Source organism: Rhinoderma darwinii, chromosome 1, assembly GCF_050947455.1.
Source record: "Rhinoderma darwinii isolate aRhiDar2 chromosome 1, aRhiDar2.hap1, whole genome shotgun sequence".
NCBI lineage: Eukaryota > Metazoa > Chordata > Amphibia > Anura > Rhinodermatidae > Rhinoderma > Rhinoderma darwinii.
In genome coordinates, this window is record NC_134687.1 from 581,331,299 (window position 1) to 581,354,235 (window position 22,937).

Below are 22,937 nucleotides of genomic sequence, written 5' to 3' on the forward strand. Positions count from 1 at the left end.
TTAACATACTTCAGCGGCACAGTCTTTCACACTATGGTGTTCTGCCAAATACGCCAAACAAGTAACTTGATAAACAGATGAAGTGCCGGCATATGTAAAACAGCTGCAATTCGCATTCCCATGTATTTTATGGATAGTGCGTATGTAACAGGTAACAGCCGTCATGGCAGCCTATGGCCGTGCAGACACAGATAGCCGGGCAGATCATTGTGTCATGTAGTGCAGGTGCTGGGCTAATCTCTTCTGAGAAATATTTTAATTGCTTATTTTTTTTTTTATAAAGTGTAATAAAATTAAGCAATGGCTGATGGGAAAAACAGACTTAAACCATTTCATATGGAATTTGAACATCATTAGAGGCAATTAGAGATGAGCGAACTTATCAAAAGTTCGGTTCGGCTAGTTCGCCGAATTTCACAAAAAAGTTCGGTTCGGACCGAACTAGTTCTGACCGAACCTGTCACTTACGTGCGCCGAGCATGCTACTGTCCAGGGTGCTGATAGAGTTAATGGGCTGCACTAACTCTTTCAGCAACCTTCACAGTACATGCTCGGCGCGCGGAAAATACCATTTAAATGTAATAAAAAAATAAAAATTATACGTTCGTACTTACTTTCCTCCTGTCCGGCCTCCAGCGATGACGTTTCATCCCTTTCGCCGCTGCAGCCAATCACAGGCTGTAGTGGCGGTCACGTACGTCAGGATGACGCTTCATCCCACGTGACCGCCTCTGCAGCCAATCACAGGCTGCAGCGGCGACATGAATGAAACGTCATCGCTGGAGGCCGGACAGGAGGAAAGTAAGTATGAACGTATTATTATTATTTTTTGGCATGTATGTATGTTGGCATGTATGTATGTATGTATATCTGTGCATGTATGTTTGCATGTATGTTGGCATGTATGTATATATGTGCATGTTTGTATGTATATTTGCATGTATGTATGTATGTATGTATGTTTGCATGTATGTATTTTTGCATGTATGTTGTCATGTATGTATGTATGTTGTCATGTATGTATATATGTGCATGTGTGTATGTATATTTGTATGTATGTATGTTTGCATGTATGTTTGCATGAATGTATGTTTGCATGTATGTATGCATGTTTGTATGTATATTTGCATGTGTGTATATATATATATGTATGTATGTATGTTGTCATGTATGTATGTATGTATATATGTGCATGTATGTTGGCATGTATGTGCATGTGTGTATGTATGTATGTATATTTGCATGTATGTATGTATATATGTGCATGTATGTTTGCATGTATGTTGGCATGTATGTATACATGTGCATGTTTGTATGTATATTTGCATGTATATATGTTTGCATGTGTGTATGTATGTTTGCATGTATGTATGTTTGCATGTATGTATGTTGTCATGTATGTTTGTATGTATGTTGTCATGTATGTATGTATATATGTGCATGTATGTATGTTTGCATGTTTTTATTTTTGCATGTATGTTTGCATGTATGTTTATATATATATATGTGCATGTATTTATGTTTGCATGTATATTTGTGCATGCTTGTATATATGTATTATGTATCTTTGCATGTTTGTTTGTATGTATGTTTTCATGTGTGTGTGTGTATGCATGTATGTATGATAGTTTGCATGTATATATGTGTGTATGTTTGCATGTATGTATATTTGCATGTATATATGTGCATGCTTGTATATATGTATGTATGTATGTTTGTATATATGTATGTATATTTGTATATATGTATGTATGTATGGCCATGTATGATACTGTCTGCTGGCGCCCTGTATCTAAGTCAACTTCACGGCAGGCTTCTATACATGGTATAACAGTCAGTATCACACATTAAACTGAATCTAAGCCTACGACATGTTTTATTTCATTATTTTATTTTTTTACAGGTTTGGTGTTTGGACTACGTCGGTTTCGAGGACTACTTCGATGACGTTTTTTTTTCTACAATAAAATGGTTAATGAGGGTTGTGTTGGGGGTGCTTTATTTCAATAAAATATTTTATCTATATCTTTGTCTTTTTCTTTTCAAATTTTATTATTACCACTTTAGTAATGGCCGCTGTCTGAGTGACAACATCCATTACTAAGGCGAGGCTTAGTGTTAGCCGGTGCAGAGGCTAACACTAACCACCATTATTACCCCGGTACCCACCACCAGCAGGGGTGCTGGGAAGAGCCAGGTACGATCCAGTACCCGACCATCTGTTGTGATGGTCGGGCTCTGGGGCGGCCGCAGGCTGGTATTATGAGGCTGGGAAGGGCCAAAAACAGTGGACCTTCCCACCCTTGTAATGCTAGGCTGCTGCTGCTGTGTTGTATCTGGCTGGTTATAAAAGTGGGGGGGACCCCACGTCATTTTTTTAAATTATTTATTTATTTACATTTTTTTTTTTTAAAAAGACATGGGGTTCCACCCAATTTATCATAACCAGCCACATACAACACAGTGTTATTAGCCTGGGAATGGACAAAACCAGTGGCCCTTCCCACCCATGTAATGCCAGACTGCTGCGGCCTTGTATATGGCTGGTTATTAAAAATGTGGGGGACCCGTCTATTGCTAAATTTGTTAAATTCCAAAAAAAAAACGACGTGGGGGTCCCCCCCATTTTTATAACCAGCCCGATACAACACAGCAGCAGCAGCCTAGCATTACAAGGGTGGGAAGGTCCACTGATTTTGGCCCTTCCCAGCCTCATAATACCAGCCTACGGCCGCCCCAGTACCCGACCATCACAACAGATGGTCGGGTACTGGATCGTACCAAGCTCTTCCCGGCACCCCTGGTGGTGGTGGGTACCGGGGTAATAATGGGTGGTTAGTGCTAGCCTCTGCACCGGCTAACACTAAGTACCGCCTTAATAATGGACGCTGTCAATCAGCCAACTGCCATTATCTAGGCACTAATAAAGTTTGAAAAAAAAACACAAAGACAATTCTTTTTTATTGAAATAAGAAATCCCCAACAAAACCCTCGTTAACCATTTTATTAAAATTTGAAAAAACGCAGATCTACGCAGTAGTCCAACGAATCGAAGATGTAGTCCAATCGGTACATCAAAATCTGCAACAACATAAAAAAACAGTTATCAATGTGAACAATACCAATACTTCTACTCTCCTACACACACATATATACACGCACACACACACAAACAACCATACACAGACACACATATATACACAAACACAACAAGATATACACACACACATAAACAGACAAACACATATACACGAACTCACACATATCCAAACACACACACACACACACACACAGTTATACACACATACACGAACACATATACACAAACACATATACAAACAAAAACACACATACCCAAACACACATATACACAAACACATATACACAAACACACCCATATATACACACAAACACACACCCATATACACACATATACACATATACAAAAACACACACAAACATCTACACACAAACATATACACAAATACACCCATATATACACAAACATATACACAAAACACATATACACAAACACACCCATATATACACACACACATATAAAAACAAAAACAGACAAAGTCACATACCCAAACACACATATATACACAAACACACATACACAAACACAGTTTCTTTTAAATGCTGCTGGGGAACCCGCTCGATCCACTATATAAGGCTGCGCTACAGTGCAGCATTTAAAAGAAACAGGATCCTGACCTGTCCATAGAGTTTAAGGCAGCACAGAGTATTTCAGGAGATGAGCGTGCAGATTCAGTGCTGCTGCGAACTCTGCTCTTACCATTACGTAGCTCTCAGTCTGTTACCTCTCCTCCACTCCTGTCCTCCAGAACACCTTCACATGATTGGCAAGTCACCACGTAATGGTAAGAGCAGAGTTCACAGCAGCACAGAGTATTTCAGGAGATGAGCGTGCGGATCTTGTGCGGGGTGGTGACTTGCCAATCATGTGAAGGTGTTATTGAGGACAGGAGTGGAGGAGAGGTAACAGACTGAGCTACGTAATGGTAAGAGCAGAGTTCACAGCAGCACTGAATCTGCACGCTCCTCTCCTGAAATACTCTGTGCTGCTGTGAACTCTGTTCTTACCATTACGTAGCTCAGTCTGTTACATCTCCTCCACTCCTGTCCTCTATAACACGTTCACATGATTGGCAAGTCACCACCACGCACAAGATCCGCACGCTCATCTCCTGAAATACTCTGTGCTGCTGTGAACTCTGCTCTTACCATTACGTGGTGACTTGGCAATCATGTGAAGGTGTTCTTGAGGACAGGAGTGGAGGAGAGATAACAGACTGAGAGCTACGTAATGGTAAGAGCAGAGTTCACAACAGCACTGAATCTGCACGCTCATCTCCTGAAATACTCTGTGCTGCCTTAAACTCTGTGGACAGGTCAGGATCCTGTTTCTTTTAAATGCTGCACTGTAGCGTAGCCTTATATAGTGGATCGAGCGGGTTCCCTAGCAGCATTTAAAAGAAACAGGATCCTGACCTGTCCACAGAGTTTAAGGCAGCACAGAGTATTTCAGGAGATGAGCACGGGCAGCCGTTCGTTTTTCCGAGCCGTGCTCCCATCATGCACACGACCGTAAAAACACCCGTTATTGCGGGTCGTAATTACGACCCGCAATAACGGGCTCATAGACTTCTGTTACCCACGGGTACCTTTCCGTATTCTCACGGGAAGGTGCCCGTGCCGTTAAAAAAATAGAACATGTTCTATTTTTCTATTTTACGGTTCGCAAAAGCGGCCGGCTGCCCGTGGCCGGCCGGCCGTGCTCGTAGTTACGAGTCGTAATTACGAGCACGGCCCGTAAAATAAAAAAATAGAACATGTTCTATCTTTTTAACGGCACGGGCACCTTCCCGTGAGAAAACGGGAAGGTACCCGTGGCTAACAGAAGTCTATGGGCCCGCTATTTCGGGTCGTAATTACGACCCGTGATAACGGGTGTTTTTATGGTCGACTCGTGTGCATGAGGCCCCGTAATGACGGGTGGCTACATGTGTGCACCCATCATTACGGCAGCGTTGCTAGGTGACGTCAGTAAGGGTATGTGCACACACACTAATTACGTCCGTAATTGACGGACGTATTTCGGCCGCAAGTACCGGACCGAACACCCTGCAGGGAGCCGGGCTCCTAGCATCATATTTATGTACGATGCTAGGAGTCCCTGCCTCTCCGTGGAACTACTGTCCCGTACTGAAAACATGATTACAGTACGGGACAGTTGTCCTGCAGAGAGGCAGGGACTCCTAGCATCGTACATAAGTATGATGCTAGGAGCCCGGCTCCCTGCACTGTGTTCGGTCCGGTACTTGCGGCCGAAATACGTCCGTCATTTACGGACGTAATTAGTGTGTGTGCACATACACTAAATAGTCACTGTTCAGGGTGCTGAAAGAGTTAACTGATCGGCAGTAACTGTTTCAGTACCCTGGACAGTGACTACCGATCACAGTACCTGTAAAAAAAAAGACGTTCATACTTACCGAGAACTTTCTGCTTCCTCCAGTCCGGTCTCCTGGCCGTTGCCTTGGTGACGCGTCCCTCTCGACATCCGGCCCGACATTCCTTGATGACGATGCAGCCTTGTGAGCGCTGCAGCCAATCACAGGCTGCCGCGGCCTCTGCAGCCAATCACAGGCTGCAGAGGCCTCTGCAGCCAATCACAGGCTGCCGCGTCAGAAAAGGTCGGACTGGAGGAAGAAGAGGGACTCGTTAACAAGACAACGACCGGGTACGTATGAAATGCTTTTTATTTTATTTTTAATCAGCAGCCTCTTTTCTCTATCAGTGATTGATAGAGATAAGTGGCTGCCGATTTGTATAATGTTTTTGACCGGGTTCGGTCAAAACGGGTTCGGCCGAACCCGGTGAAGTTCGGATTCGCTGCGAACCGAACTTTACCGGAAGTTCGGACCGAAACCGGGTTCGGTTGTCCCGGTTCGCTCATCTCTAGAGGCAATATATGCAGCTTGAGTGGTCTTTATTTTCAATTTATTATCCTACCATTTTGTAGTAAAACACAATAACACATGTTATTTGTTTTTGCACATTTTTCATATTAATAAGAATGATATTCAGCTTGTTCTGTTACACGAGTCCCAGTACTACACGGAAAAGGTGTCCATAATGGTACATGTGCAGGGCTGGATTTACACTCCCTACAGGCAGCCCTGGGGATATTAATACACTGAACAACGTGCATCTAAATGATGTGACAAATATTTTAAAGCCATACATGACTTTTTTAGATACAGCTGCTCTGTATTCTCTATACAGAGCAGCTGTATCTAGCACTTTTCAGTTATGACCTTAGATGTCATAGTTGACAGGTGGGTCCTGCGTGCGACACTGAAATAATTTAATTAAAATAATTTTTAATAAAAAGTATTTACAAAGTTACAGAAAACACACTGATACACCTTTTTCTGAAAAAAAATATTGCCTTTCAAATGTTTACATAGCCTTTGTTAGAAAGAAAAACACGTTTGTTAGGGGGGGGAGAACAAATACTGTACAAGGATAAATCTTTATAATGGCTGCATGCTGTTTTGATGGATCTGTCAAACATACGTCAACACAAAGTATAAAGTTGGTATCCAGTTTTTCTTAGGGCCTGTCGAGCTTCCGTTCATGTACTCCGTTCAACCTTTTCGTCAGAGGAGCCGATGAACGGAAAGCCAAACGGAAACCATAGCTTCCGTTTACATTACCATTGATTTCAATGGTAATGTTTCCGTTGCAGTTTGTTTCCCTTCCGTAAAGTTTCCATTTTTTTTGTTTCCGCGAGAAAAATAGAAACTTTACGGAACGGAAACAACTGCAATGATAACACAGGAACCCTACTGTATAGATGACATAACAAAGAACATGATGGTTCAGAGTGACTGATTTCCAGCATTTTCCAAAGGTGAAAGCATAAAGTAAATGACGGTCAATGATGGATAGTTGAACAGGCCACAGACATGAGATTTCATATTGATTTTAATTGGTTCACCAACGATCATTGAGATAATCACTGTTTGGAATGATCCGCTGTAACACCAATGGTTAAACACTGTAACCCCATATATCTATATATCAGTACATTCATCCAATAGGGTTCGCAATTGAATCAGTTGATGAGTTACTTTCTCTAATTTTTACATAACTTGAGCACGTTGGGATTTTGTCACGGTGGTGATTGTATCCCTGATTTTAGTGAGATATTAATAAAGAATTTAAATTTTACATTACAAGTACAAGTAATATCTAAAAACAGTGAACAATATTCACCAACGTTCATTGAGAAAAACAAGGATCAAACATGATGCAGTTTGCCTGACTGATACTATTTTAATTATAGAGTCCTGACTAATAGCAGTTGGCCAATTGATTGTTCAATCGTCAGCTATCTTATGTTTATGATCAGATCAGACTGTAGAATATATTTTTTTTTCTCGGAGAGGTCTCTGTTCTACTGGAATGTGCTCTGTTTTTCAATTTCCTGATGTTTTTGAATAGGATTTGATGTTTGGAATACAATGTTTGGATTTGCACATGTGCCTTCTTCTCTGCGCCTGTTTTTGTTGTGTAAATTTTCAGAGTTAACAATCTGTATCAGATTTATTGGCATATTTTTAATTTGACACACAGATTAAACTGTCCAGTCCTGCAAAGCATTTTTACTTTTTGATCCAGAGAAGGGATGTTTATAAAAGGATTGCAGCCACAATACATGAAGTGGGGGTGGAGACCGGTACACACAAAAATAGCTGTAATTTATAAGTAAAAAAAAACATAATTAAATAAATATGTCCGTTCTCTGTCAGAAGTTTGATGTATATATTTTATATATGATCTACTATGACTTGTAGAAGATTGAATGCTGGTTGACTATATGAAGGAAGAGAAGAGATGGATCGATAGATGGATAGATAGATAGATAGATAGATAGATAGATAGATAGATAGATAGATAGATAGATAGATAGATAGATAGATAGATAGATAGATAGATAGATAGATGATAGATAGATAGATATCAGATAAATAGATAGATAGATAGATAGATAGATAGATAGATAGATAGATAGATAGAGGATAGATAGATAGATAGATAGATAGATAGATAGATAGATAGATAGATAGATAGATAGATAGATAGATAGATAGATAGAGGATAGATAGATAGATAGATAGATAGATAGATAGATAGATAGATAGATAGATAGATAGATAGATAGATAGATAGATAGATAGATAGATAGATAGAACTAAAAAATCTGAGTAGACTTCACACAAAAGGACAATACAAAGGCATATTTAGAGGTTATATTTTTGACATTAAGGGGATATTGCTCTATCCCTAATACTAAATTTGTTAAACACCGGAAGACTGATGGGTGTACAATCCTTGGACAATATTTTACTCAGGACCCCTGCTACCAGTCATTGCAAAACTGCTGAAGAACGTGAGCCTGTTTCCAGACATCTGGTTCACATTGCCTCCTTTCACAACACCTGCCCCTTTTAAACCTAACTTCTTTGAGACGTGTTTCAGGTGTCTCATTTGCAAAGTACAGATAAGACACTCAAAGCATTAGACTGAAAATTAAGAGACTCTCATGGGGGTCAACCTTCACCTTTGAACATGAAAGTCTCAGAAGCTGTGAGATCACTGACAACCACCTGCAAGAACATAGTACATTATGAGGTGGGAACATGATTATGAGGTGCCGTTTTTTAAGAAATGTTTAAGAGGAGACTAGAAACACCGCCCCCCCCCACCTAAACAAAAAAAAATATATATTTTTTTTTTCATGTTAGCTATATTACAAAAATAATAACATCAACACTTATGTCTCTCATCACAAGTATAGCCTGGAGCAATAGATTATGGCAGGCAGAGTTGTCCAACCACTGGCTGCTTGGGGCAAAATGTAATCTGATATTTTTTTCTATTTTTATTTATTTTAGAGTATAGTTGTTAGGTTATATGTGAAACACTATGCTCAATTATAATAAATCATTACAATATCAAAAAAAGTCAAATATACCGCTGAGCATCTAAAATGAAGGCAGATGTAATTTTTTTTAATCCATGCCAGCCTCCAAGTCAAATATACCACTGCATATCTAAAATGAAGGCAGATGTATTTTTTTTAAACCATGCCAACCTCCATAGTCTGTTAAATGAAGTACATTTTTATATCAGATTTTTCTTAATGATTTTTTCTTAGTGATTTATAAGCTACTACACTCAACAGATTAACTCCTGAAGGCACATAGTTAAAGTCCAACTCACAAGTGTCAAACCTATTTGACTAATAGAGCATTTGCCCTACAAATAAAAACAACCAGTAAATATAAATCCTTGAAATGTAAAATTAACAAAATGATCTAAGTGTTTCAGGGGTTGTCACCCACCTTTCCTGGAGCCCAAAATATCAAGATATCTAGGAATACCAGGTGACAGCAATGAAGTATTGGTAACCATATTGGTTGTCTGCTGGTTTTCCTAAAAATAACAGAACAATATTTTTGACAAACTGGCAATAATTCAATGATTTTTTAATTTTTTTAATTTTAGTTGTGAATAAAAGGTACAGTACAACACTTTGAGTTGCTGAACTAAGTAATGCTGGCCTGGCAAGTGTCACTATCTGTAGAACTGCATTTGCCATTTAGGGCTCTGCCATGGGTACGAGGTTGGTGTGTCCACACACAGTCTACGGTTCCATGCTATAGATCTGTAGGCACTCTGTTGTGTGCCACCACATGGTACCACCAAACGGTACAGCATTACAAGGGATACCTCTGTAATATGGAATCTGATGGAACCTAGCACAATTTTTATTCTGTCGAATCCCATATGTATCTGTGAGAAAAAAAAATTGTCTGTAAACCTCCAATTGAAACCAGGAGACACTCCAAAGTAGATTATGAGCCCATAGACTTTTATGGGTGTCATTTTATGGTTACCTACAATTCAAAATTTGTAAAGAACCGTACATGTGCCTTTAAATATTTCTATTCTGCCCAATATTAACTCATTAATTGTATCTAATTGTCACAATTAAAAACCACAGCATGATATCCCAGCACAGTGTCACATGAAAACTCATCCCTGCTACCTACTAACATATATGAACAAAGCAAAATGATTACTAATGCAATAATATAAGTAGCTAGCTGAAGAAGTTGGAAGTTGCTTTAATGTGAAAGGGCCAATGCATTTCCTTCAGACCTATGCCAAGGAAGTTGTCTTGTGCCTCATCCCAAATGATTTCTTCACCAAGAATTAAAAGCAGCTGCACACTGCAGTATACGAAAAGGAGAAATTAATTATCTGGTAAATCTGGAGTAGATTAGACATAATTGTATTCTGTCCTGTAATATAAACAGGTTTTTTTTTTCTCCGATACATCTACGATACATAGTCATTTCATAAACAGTCATTCAGCACCTCATCAGACAATGATAAAGACTTTCAACTAACCAACATACTTAAAAGACCATCACACTGCACCCATCATCTTACACCTTGGCAAATTCATTACGATCACATGCATTTTGCAGGATGGAGTGGTAAGATCACATAGCTGGATGTCAAAAGGACATCTAGACTGACACTGTGATCTAGCTTAGCGTGTGAATACGGGGGACTTCAACTGTGAGTGATGACAACTCTGTAAACTATGCAAAACATTAACCGTTTTAGCAAGATACTCCATCTCAAAGTAGGAAAAAGGAAGATCTGTACCCAAAATTTCAGATGTATCATGTTTTTTTCCTTCCATTTCATTGTTTTCTTAATACAACATTGTACTTAAAGGCGTTGTCCATTTTGTTAGATGGGTCAATACCTTTTTGTTAAAAGCGTGTCCTGACCATAAGCTGACAATAGGGTGTCCCGCTGCTTAAACCCACAGTCATCAGTAGTAATTAATATGTGGAGGAACCCAGCAGCAAGTGTTTAATCACTCTGCAGTGCCACCACAGGGGAAATAAAGCATTGCACAGCTCATATTGAATTCAAAGGGTAGTCCGTGAAATGTTCAGATGAGCTGGGTCCTCCAGGGTTAGAAATGTTCTTTGTAGTAAGTATTTGCTCTGGCTACAAAATAAGGATCCTGAACAGGGGACAATTCTCTAGTAACTAAAAATTCCCTGATGGGGTATCTGAAAATTTAATTTCTAAACCCAAAAAAAGAGGAAACTCAGCCATAAATTTCCTCTGATATATTATAAATACATGTCAGAAGATCACGTAGATGAAGCTCATAATCTGAGACCATCAGCGATTTCCATAATGAAGAGGCTGCTTTGGTTTATAGAACTGCCCAGAAATTTTCATTACTCCAACTCTCAGACACAACTCCATTTATCTGACTGGATCTTTGATTACAATGTTGCTTCAAAGATTTCCAATGATGATGGGAATCTCTGATCTATACGGATGGGGTTTAAATTCTCTTTAGTTTTGGTATTTGGCAGTGCCCGAACACAAAGACATCCAACATGAGATCTTTTGGCATGTCTCTATGACATACTGTACCAATAAATCAACAATTTTCCACTAAAATAAAGTCACCTGCAAATACAAGTCTCTAAGTGTCCTGTAACCATTACTGAGGAAACTGTGTGAAAGTCAATTTGGCCACCATTACAACTCTCATCACATACTACTTTCAAAGACCCCTACATGGTCAATGTTGTTATGTGGACCTCTTCTAAGTCGCCACCAGTGGCGAACATACGGTAGAAGAGAGGAGGCCCTATTGCGATTATCAAAATGGCCTTCCATTGTGGTGCCAGATTTTGCCCCAGGACAGAAGTGCCTGTTTTGGTTTCCTTCTCCATGATATTTCAAGACCCTTCGGCTAATTCCCCACCACCTGCATTTGTTCACACCACCTAATACCAAACAAAATTGGTCTAACCAGGGCTGGGCCCATCTCTATAAGTGCCCCATAGCAACCACATGCTCTGCCTCTATGCTATGCATGACCTTGGTCACCACCACCTCTACATATAAATGTTGCCTTCTACTAAATTTTTTATTTTTTTTATCTCAGGGAGGATGTTCTTGCATTTCTCCTATTACACTTTTGTTGAGTAGAAAAACAAAATGTAAATTCTTAATACAAACTTTTGCATTTCCTGTCCAAAATATTTCATGTTTAGCCTATTAAAACATCTATACTCTCAACTAATCATTACACTTTTTGCATTCTTAAAATAATTTGGATATTTTTTACTAATACAGCATTTTTTTCTAGAGTTTGAGGAGAGATATGCAGCATCTCTGAGGGACTCGCTATCTACAAACTGACAGATGTTTAGAGATGGATCAAAAAAGAATGCATGGCCCAGGTTTTTGAATTGCATAGTGGTTTGCAGAGACAAAGCGTAGGAGAGCAACGTTATCTCAGCTAAAACTACTTAGCAAATTAAGCTAGGTCAGTATGTAAAATATTTTCTGCTTTAGCAGACTTCCTCTTCTCTCTTACTTATGCTCAGAAAACATGAATTACTGTGTGCGTTAGGGCCCCTATAGTAATGAATATGTTTAAATGCAGGAAAATTGAAAACAGATTGATGTGTAGCTGTTCTAAGCCTGATCTTAGTATGCTGAATATGCCCAATGTTGGTCTTATAAGGGTATGTGCACACGACCAATTTTCAGGCGTAATGGAGGCGTTTTACGCCTCGAATTACGCCTGAAAAGACGGCTCCAATACGTCGGCAAACATCTGCCCATTGCTTGCAATGGGTCTTACGATGTTCTGTGCAGACGAGCTGTCATTTTACGCGTCGCTGTCAAAAGACGGCAGGACACTTCTTGGGACGGAATTGGAGCCGTTTTTCATTGACTCCAATGAAGAACAGCTCCAATTACGTCCGCGAAAAACGCGAGTACATGCAATTACGTCTGAAATTCACGAGCTGTTTTTTCCTGAAAACAGCTCCGTAATTTCAGACGTAATTGGCGTTGTTGTGTGCACATACCCTTACTCTGTTCAATACAAATGTTACCAGAGATATTTGCATGCATGGATCAGACAACAGAGTAGTGCACAAGGGCCAGCAGCTGAGGGTGTCATCCTGGTAGACCACAATATTTGTTTATATCAATTGAAGCAATCTGATGAGTGGATAGCTTTCCATTCTAATGATAACCGAAAGGTGGCCATATACTTCAGAAAACTGACAGCGAATGCTTATTTGGCCAACTACTATTCCTCCCGACTCCACCATACACATCCACATTCGGCCAAGTGTGCATGTTCTTTCAAAGAGAGGGAAATAAGCTGTTGCCAGACACCACTGACAGTGCCTTATCTCCTGCAGGAACAAAGGATGATGGATTAACATTTTCCCCCAACATCTGCCTATGGTCTATCATACACATTAGATAGTCGATCGGGCTGTAAAAATGTCATATCCCTAGGATAAAACATCAATATCAATGCTATGAGCTGCAGTACCAGGCAAAGTAAAAACCATAGGTATGGCAATGTGCTCTGGGTAAACAATGAAGGATGGTGGAATAAATAAAGCAGAATAGAGTGCTACGGCCCCTTCATTCAGCTAATCGGCAGCGGTGCTGGGAGTTTGATCCTGATCGATTAAATATTGATGGCCTATCCTAAGGATAGGCCATCAATATTACAGTGTCAGAAAACCTCTTTAAGCTATTTATTAGATGCCCTAATAAAAATAAGCAAGTGGTCAATAGTAGAACACACTATTAAGCAACACTCGAGTTTACTGGAGACAGAAATAGTGGCTTATTCATAAGAGCATGTCCGATTTTTGTCTGCAAAAAACGGACTGTTTTTCATGCATATGAATGTCCGTGTTGCATCAGTGTGGTTTACACGTGTCATCCATTTTTCTCGTGTTTTTCTCCTATGCAAGTTCTTCCTGATTTCACTGATTCGTGAAAACAGACAGCACACGGATGTCATCCTTGTGCTGTCCATTTTCTTCTCACACACTCATAGAAATTAACAATCTATTTTACTTAGAAGGGTCCCCAGATGATAAACTGACTTCAGGATGACCCATTGCTGAGACCCCCAGCTGTAATCTGTGAGGAAACTCAGCAACGGGTATTAGTTTTCTCTGCAGCACCACTACAGGGGAAATTAGGTATTACGCGTGTCCATTAAAGGCTATGTAGACCTTTTTTTTTTATATAAAAATGTCAGTCAGTGAGATTGGTGCAAATTTATAAATCATTTTGATTAAAAGTTATTTTTACTTTTTGAGATACAGCTTCTCTGTATTCTCTATACAGAGCAGCTGTATCTTTCTAAATGAGCTGAATCCGTCAGTCCCACGGATCAGATGGGTTCAGTGTCAGTGGGTCTTGCGTGTCTCTTACACACAAGATCCACGTGTAATCCTGCATGACCTGCTGTCACTGAACCTGTCAGTCCCGCAGACCTGACTGGAGCAGGATTTATCGAACAATACAGCTGCTCTATATAGAGAATACAGAGCAACTTTACCCCAAAAAGTAAAAAGTAATTTTTAATAAAATCTATTTATAAAGTTGCACCAATCACACTGACTGACCTTTTAATAAAAAAAAAAAAATGGCATTCAAAGGTTTATAAAGCCTTTAAAATAAATGGGCTGTACATTTAATGCATGGACATGCCGAGTCCTCCAGAGCAAGAGATGTTCTTTTTAGCCACTCTATACTCACTGGCTAATAGATGAGTCTCCTGAATAGGTTACCTCTCTATAAACTCAGAATTCCCTAAAAGGGTAATTTAAAACTAGCTAACTCCTTCAATTTTTATTTATAAAAAAAAATGTAAAAATCCCTTTAACCAGCACGATAATTTTTTTTTTTTTTTTACACATGTACAATATACCAAACAATTTAATACCAAGAGCATTAAGATTATTGTTATAGATGGTTGCTAGTGTTATTGTTACTTCTATTGTCAGGTTAAAGGAACAAGTTTTAATAATATTTTCTTCCAACATGTACGCTGACCGTTAAACATTCTGCACATAATGATAATATAACTGCCCCCATTAACTGGTTCACATTCTAAGGAGCTGCCTTGGTGACCTTCTTAATAAATATCTGCGGAATCGTACTACATGTCAAGAGAATAATAATGATGGCAGGAGCTTACACATTATTTAAAGTGGATTGTAATTTCCCTTTAATTGCTTCTGGAGTGTGGTGGGAAAATAAAGTAGCTGAATGAGCCTCATAAAACATGTGCTGGAGACAGTTGGAACATTATTCTTCCCTCCCTTCAAACATGGATTATGTTACTTTAATAAGAATACTATGCTTTCATCTTAAAGATTTGTAAAGGTCAGTAGGGTCATTCATTAAGAAACCTTAGTGATGATTGTGCAACTGCCACTCGGAAGCTGCCAGTCAAGTGGCCACCATGTTTTGGCCCATAAAAAAAATACAAGAAACCAAAAACATTTTCTTTTAAACAGTAGTATCATGGAGAGTTGTTACTAAAATAAATTTGTGTGTTACACTTATAGCCCTATGGTCATCTGCATAAAGAAATATTTCCTGGCCAGGGCTAAACATAATCCCCAGCTAATGGGAATAACAGTTACATAATGTCAATGTAATGCACTTGTTTCCATGTGCGGCCATACAGGCCCCATGAGGCGCCATATTCTCTCCTAGAAGCAATGCAGTATTTGCATGTGGCCTAAGTAATGCAACTTTTACTCTGTTGAGTTCCTATCCGTTAGAAGTAAATGGGAAAGGAACTTCAGTAGTCACTATTCTGTTTTCTTGGTGAATTATTGTCCTAAAATTGCTCCTGGCTGACCTAAAATTATTTTTAACTATGACTTTGCTGTTACACGGTGCAACTCCATACAATTTGGTGAGTCTTCTAACTTCGACCTGAGGGTATCACTACAAATCCACTCTCTGAGACAAGAGCATACCTACCATAAAAGAGGCCTAGCCCAGGTTGGTCCCATCCCCTTTGCTATTATATGGCCAGAAACTAGGCAGGACTCCCCTATCCAGTGGAACTGCGTTGTTAGCAAGCCCTGGAGTGGGGAATTGGCCAAAGGATCATGGAAATGGGATGGAGAGGGAAACAAACTTTAAACCCTTCAGTCTTGGGTGGCAAAACCCAGCACTATAATGGGGGGGGGGGGCAAGTGTTGTGTTCAATTGTAGGACCTCATAAGAGTGCTCTATTGATTACTATGGGGGCAGTGATATATGAACTAATGGTATTGATTTAAACCACCAAATGGACTCTCTACGCACTCTTATCCTTACAGAGTTCTACAACTGTAATGTAAACAGTGATACAAAGATGATAATCAATACGGTAATATTTATATATTATATATATATATATATATATTATATATATATATATGAATAATCATGTTCATTAAGCATGCCACTGGCAACTGGGCATAAAATCCAGGCTATACCTATTGGCCTGGTACTGCACAACACATCAATCATTTCTGGTCAGTAACACAAACATGTCAATTATACACTATTCATATCTGTCAACATGTCCCACAATCACTCCAAAATGTTCAACTGAACACAAAGGAATGAATACAGATAACCTTCATGGAGGCCATATATTTACAAGGATTTATTCACAGGGTTGGTTCATTTGTAAAAATACAATACTTTTCTATTGCTTCTATTACGCATATATTATACATTCTGAGCAATTCTTTTGTGTGTTTGAATTGCGTACATGCCATAACTGTTTTCCAGTGTGGAAAGTATGGCACTATATTAACTATTATGTCCAGAATCGCACAGCACTCTGGGCATGAGCAAAGGATGGAGGGAAGTAATTAGCCAATGATCCCCCACTAAGTTTTGCAGCAGTTGAAAATTAAACCTTTCAGTGTCGGCTGTATTCTGACAAATGTTGCACAAAGGTGTAGCTTGGGGAGTGGGGAAGGAGGTGTGGGGGGTCTTGTTCTTACACTGAACTTCTGGACCTTACATATATGTGAGTCTCCAGAGGTGCGGTATAACAGATCACAGAATACCGGTTATACTGCTCTACAGCAGCGACATTGCTGGGAGGGCATATGTGGTCAGTATACATAGGGACGGTGTGGTGCTCTAATAGAGTCATCACCCCAAACTTCTTCCTGGTGGAACTGCTGACCATCCAGGGAATGTTAAGTGATGCTCTCTGTCATGCTTACAGTGCACACAGAGAGGAAGTTACAGGGACAGAAAGTAGAATACATAGAGTGAATTTTAAAAATTATATCAATGAAACAAACGATAATTTTTTTTAATTTTTAAAAAAATTATATATAATAGTCAGATATCGCTCCTTAATATATTTAAAAAAAATTGATGAAAGTGTCCCTATAAGTTAAAGCTTTTATTTCAATCAAAGCAGATATGTCATATCTCCTATATCCTATTGACAGCATAGGACAAGGGGGGATCTGAGCTCGGGATATCTAGTTTTCCATGATTTGATTCAGCATTTTTATGTAAAATTTGACAGCTATACATGTATGTAAATTCATACAGAAAAGCTGTCAATCACTGTGTGTGGCGGGGGAAGCAGGACTTATGATCCGCGCACCACACTCAGATTTCACTTACCGTATGAGTAAACAAAAATAATATGTTACTATATTTGCATGACTGAAAGAACTTTTAAAAGCAGAACAATATGTTCTCAATCTATCAGGAATTCACTCAGAACAATGACTTACAGACAAATAAAAGAGGCCCCAATATTAGAAGGATATGAAAATACTTCTGCATAAAGGATGCCAAGAACTTTATGAGGATTGTAAAGAATGAAGTAAGCAATAAGGATTTACCTGTTTCACATGTCAAACGGCCGAGGTTATATAGCCATAAACCACTGGTCTGCAACCACTGGACTCTCCTGCTATCAGGACATGATGGGAGTTGTAGTTTTACCAAAAGCTGGAGAGCCCCAAACCACTGCCTTAAAAGGGACCTGTCATGTCCCCCAAAAATATAATTTGCCTACATACCTAGATTGCTGCCTTCCCGATTCCAGCTGCATTTATTTAATCTTTCTATGTGTCTCTGTTCCCCCGGAATCAGCCCCGTTCATTTTGGTGGCAATATGCTAATTCATGAATAAGCTTACAACGGGGAGGTCTCAACGACCCAGCGTCAATAAGGTGTGAACCATATCCGCTCTGACAGATTTTATTTATTCATGAATTAACGTATTGGCCACCAAAACAAAGAGGGCTGATTTCGGGAGACGGAGGCATGTAGAAAGATCAAATTAACACCGCTGGAATTTGGGGGAAAGCAGCAATTCAGGTATGGTGGCAAAATAACTTTTTGGAGACATGACAGGTCCTCTTTCAACTAACAGAAAATGAGGATTATAATCTGAGTTTTGGTATGATTGAATATTTATTTGCCTCAGGGCTACAGTAAGCCAGAAATGTGCCGATAATGTGGCCGATCTTAACCAGTATAGAAGGATGGAGTAAAAACAAAATAGTAATGTTTAAGAAAATTTACAGAAAGAGATTGCCAATAAGTAGCAACATTATTAAGACTTTTGAATTATTTAATTATCTTTCTTTTAGAATTGAGCGAATTTCCAGATTCGGTCAAACCGGCCATAAAATTAGATTCAGTCCGAATGCATTAGTCGCAAATCAAAGTGCCCCGATTGCCATGAAAAGTCGTGTATGACACTCTGAGGTCTTCTAAGACTGTATTCAACCCCTTTGAAGCTTTTTAACGCTAAGACAGCACTAGTAATGTAAAAGTGACAGCAACATATTTAAATGGATGGTAGCCGGTGGCAACAACAAGCCTGTTTAAAAACACACTGAACTGTTGGATTTTTTATTGCTTTTTAAAATTACAAAATGGTCTAAAAACTATCTATTTTAGGTGGCAGATGCACACACACACACACACACACACACACACACACACACACACACACACACACACACACACACACACACACACACACACTTCCACCACCACATCTATCTATCTATCTATCTATCTATCTATCTATCTATCTATCTATCTATCTATCTATCTATCATCTATCTATCTATCTATCTATCTATCTATCTATCTATCTATCTATCTATCTATCTATCTATCTATCTATCTATCAATCTATCATCTATCTATCTCATATCTATCTATCTATCTATCTATCTATCTATCTATCTATCTATCTATCTATCTATCTATCTATCTATCTATCTATCTATCTATCTATCTATCTATCTATCTATCTATCTATCTATCTATCTTTTATATCCTTTAACTTAGAAGGTATTGAACAAGTAGCGAATTAACAAGTTTGCTGCTGCAAGTAAAACCCTGTAACTTTGTAACACACATGCGTCAAAGTGATCCCCAAAGCAAGATGTGACAATGCTGTATGGTGTTGTAGAATTAATAACACACATCTCTACAGTGATTCTATGGTTACAGAGAAGTCTATGTACATGGCACTTCCATACACCGTGCTGTACTGATCTGTATCTGTAACACATAACCTCCCTACAGGGAGGTCACCGAGATCTTGGCTCAGGAATATCTTTATTACATAACATTTAGAAATAAGATGGTCTGTCCCTTTAAAGCAAAGCGACTTAAACTACAATATGGTACAAGATGAAAATAAATACTCAAACATTCTATTGTGGATATTAAATGGCCAAAGATTTATTTAAATGACATTACTACGAAAGAGTTACTCTGCGACATTACAGTCGCAGAGATCCTCCGGATGTCTGACATACATCAACTGACCAAGAGCATCAGCGTCTGACTTGCCATTCCAGCAGGGCCATTACACTTTAAAAGCACCATTGACCCCATAGATGATTCTCTTCCTGTGCTTAACCTCTGTGTCGAGACCTGGTTGACATTACCCAATCATACAGGCTGGCCACCAAAACTCCACCTATTAGCCACCATGAGGTCTGACAGCTTCATTTAGATTAAATTAGTCCACCATAACATTCCTGCGACTTACATCTGACTCCTCAACCACTACAGAAGAGGCCATTAACATCCTAAATGGACTTGACCTCATTTTCTAATAACCACTATTCTTATGTTTCAGAAAACTCCTGCTAAGCTGTACCGCCCTGTACCTCCTTTTGTGGTGTTGGAATTTGGATTTGGATATGTCTAAGACCAATGATTTCCTTGGAATATAGATGAACAAATCGATTGTACATGAATCTATTCATTTACCAAAAGCTTAAGATTTTTGCAAGTATGAAACTTTGAAAAAAATGGAGGCCACCATTTTAAAAATCAGAAGAAAAAAGAGAGGAAGGATCACATGACCTAAGCCCCGTGGGCTTCTCCATAATGCCTTGCAGGCAGCACTCCCTCTAGCACAGCCAATTATGAGGGGTATAGGTGTGAGTCACTGGTGACCGTTACATGAGTCATAGCCACTATATACAGTCAGACTACGAAATGCTACTACTTTGTGGAAATACATATATGAGAGAGAGGACGTCAGAGAGAGAGTGAGAGACAGTAAAACACAGAATACTGATAGATAGTGGATTAGTGTCAGTGAGTGTGTTTCATAGTGGGGAGAAGAGAATAGACTTACAATAATTTGATAGAAAGATATATTTTAGAGACAGAAAATACTCAGTCAGTGTCAGTGTGTTAGTTAGACAGGCAGTCATTGCTGTGAGTGCTGCTGCAGCTATACATTGCTTACATTAATTTGTGAACTAGCAATCTTTTTTACATCATTCACAAATATTCTTCAATAATATTAACATGGTGCTCATATAGTGCCACCTTATGAAACAGATGTCACGGACGTCACTCATTCTTTTGCATATATCTAACAGTGCCACCAAAAATTGGTATATTGTTGTTCGTCAAGCATTTATACAGCGCCATTATAATTCACTATGTGTCCAAGTGACAATTTTTTTTTTTAATAAATAGAATTTAAATTAAATGTAAATCCTGGTGCTGATAGCGTGCCGCAGCCTGCTGATAGAGACGTCAATGACATGACGTCGCTCATTGTTTTGCATATATTTAACTGCTAATAAGAGTGCCACCAAAAATTGGCGTATTATTCTGCGTCAAGCAGTTATACAACACCGTTATACACCAGTCTGTGCCCAAGCAACAATTTATTTTCAAATTTAACAACAAACCTGTTGTTACTCCCCAAAAAGGGATCATTTTTGGACCTCTGTTAAAAAGCCATTGCTTTTTCCGATACTACTGTGTGTGTATAAATGCCGGAAGCATCCGCTCCCAAAAAGGGATGTTTTTTAGACCACTTGTTAAAAATCCATACCACCATGTATGTATAAACCCCCGGCAGGCATCTGCCACCTATAATGGATCATTTTTGGACCGTTTCCAAAAGCATAAAGAATCCAACAGTGTAGCATGTTTTTAAACCTGCTGGTTGTTACCACTGGCTAACATCCGTTTACCCCATGCCATATATGTTGCTGTCACTTTGACATTGCTCAGGCTGCCTTGGCGCTAATGAACTTGAAAAGGGTTGAGTACAGTCCTAGAATACCTCAGAGTGTCATCACAACTTTTCATGGCAATCGTGGCACTTTCCATTTGCGACAAATTTATTTGGACCGAATCTAATCTGATGGTTAGTTCGACCAAATCGGATCTGAAACTAATTTCAGGAAATTCGCTCATCTCTAATAGGAAAAATAAAAAACACACCAGGCTATAATACCCAATAAGTTGTCCTACTGCTTTATGCTGCTACTCCTTTATGCGCTGTCCATCAAACTTGCTTATATCAGAAAAACTACTGTACATAGTGTTAAGATGCAGCAGTGACTATTAGCCAATCTTACATCTACGAGGGCAAGAAGAACCAAACAAGTTGATTTTTTTCCTTTAGAGTTAAATTGCTTTGACAGAGCTACAATAGTATTTAAGAAGGAAAAAAAACGAAAATAATTAGGATTTTACGTATTTGGATGATGATCCAGCCTTTCACCCACAAGTGATGTCCATGAAACGACATACTGCATCCTATTACGCACTGTACAAGATGCTTCCTCTACCATTAACCCTTCATAGCACATAAGATGACTCCACTGTCAATAAGTTTCCTCCGGAAAACATGACATGGTGTGTTCAGTGGTGCATACAACTACAGATACAGCTATGAACAGAAATGTCTGACGTAATTGTGGTAGTTAGTAACATAAAAGAAACGAATGTGCTCCCCATAAGAACTCGCATTCATTATAGCTGACGGTACATCATTTTTTATGTCTGATCAATGTAAGGTAAAATCCATAGTATTAAACTTAGATAGATCTTCTGCCCTCTTTAAACAAGACCTGTCACATTTCTTGACTTGTTTGTTTTAGGTAGTATTTGTATTCCCCATAAAATAATAATTAGGGTAGAATGGAACAATGTAGAGATTTAAGAAAAATTGTTCCAGAATTGTCATTTTATAGGGAACACAAGTATTTACTACAACTGACACATTATATATGTTTGGAATTACTAACTAATAAAAATAAATGAATCAGAACAATTTGATTAATTTGTATATTCAGTGTACATCAGAATTATCGTTACACAAAAAACAATGAATTAAAATACATATATCATAGATTATCGTTAGTAATCATCAACAGGCAAAAAAAAATCATTAGTCTTTGAGCACCCTTAATCCAACAAAAATAATTCAAAAATATATGCTTATATGCTTTTAATTCTGCAGTATTTTATTTGAGCAGTAACATAATGTAACGTCAGAGCATGAATGTGGTAATGTCCGGGGAACCAGACAAATCTCAATAGACTTCTGGTCCCAGAGAACTATTATGAAACATGTTTCTTATGCATTATAAATAGTATTGTAACATCGAATTTTTAGAAAGCGAAGC

At 38.8% G+C, this 22,937-nt stretch overlaps 1 protein-coding gene and 1 long non-coding RNA gene across 2 annotated transcripts in view; one reads left to right on the top strand and one right to left on the bottom strand.

The window, feature by feature from the left end:
• FGF10 (fibroblast growth factor 10) overlaps positions 1-22,937 on the bottom strand; it is an 81,905-nt gene that overhangs the window by 7,624 nt on the left and 51,344 nt on the right. The gene's annotated exons all lie outside the window — the stretch shown is intronic.
• LOC142661951 (uncharacterized) lies at positions 5,402-20,933 on the top strand. The gene is made up of 4 exons (XR_012850846.1): positions 5,402-5,767; positions 12,296-12,475; positions 17,726-17,842; positions 20,132-20,933. It is a non-coding gene; the product is annotated as an uncharacterized LOC142661951 (long non-coding RNA).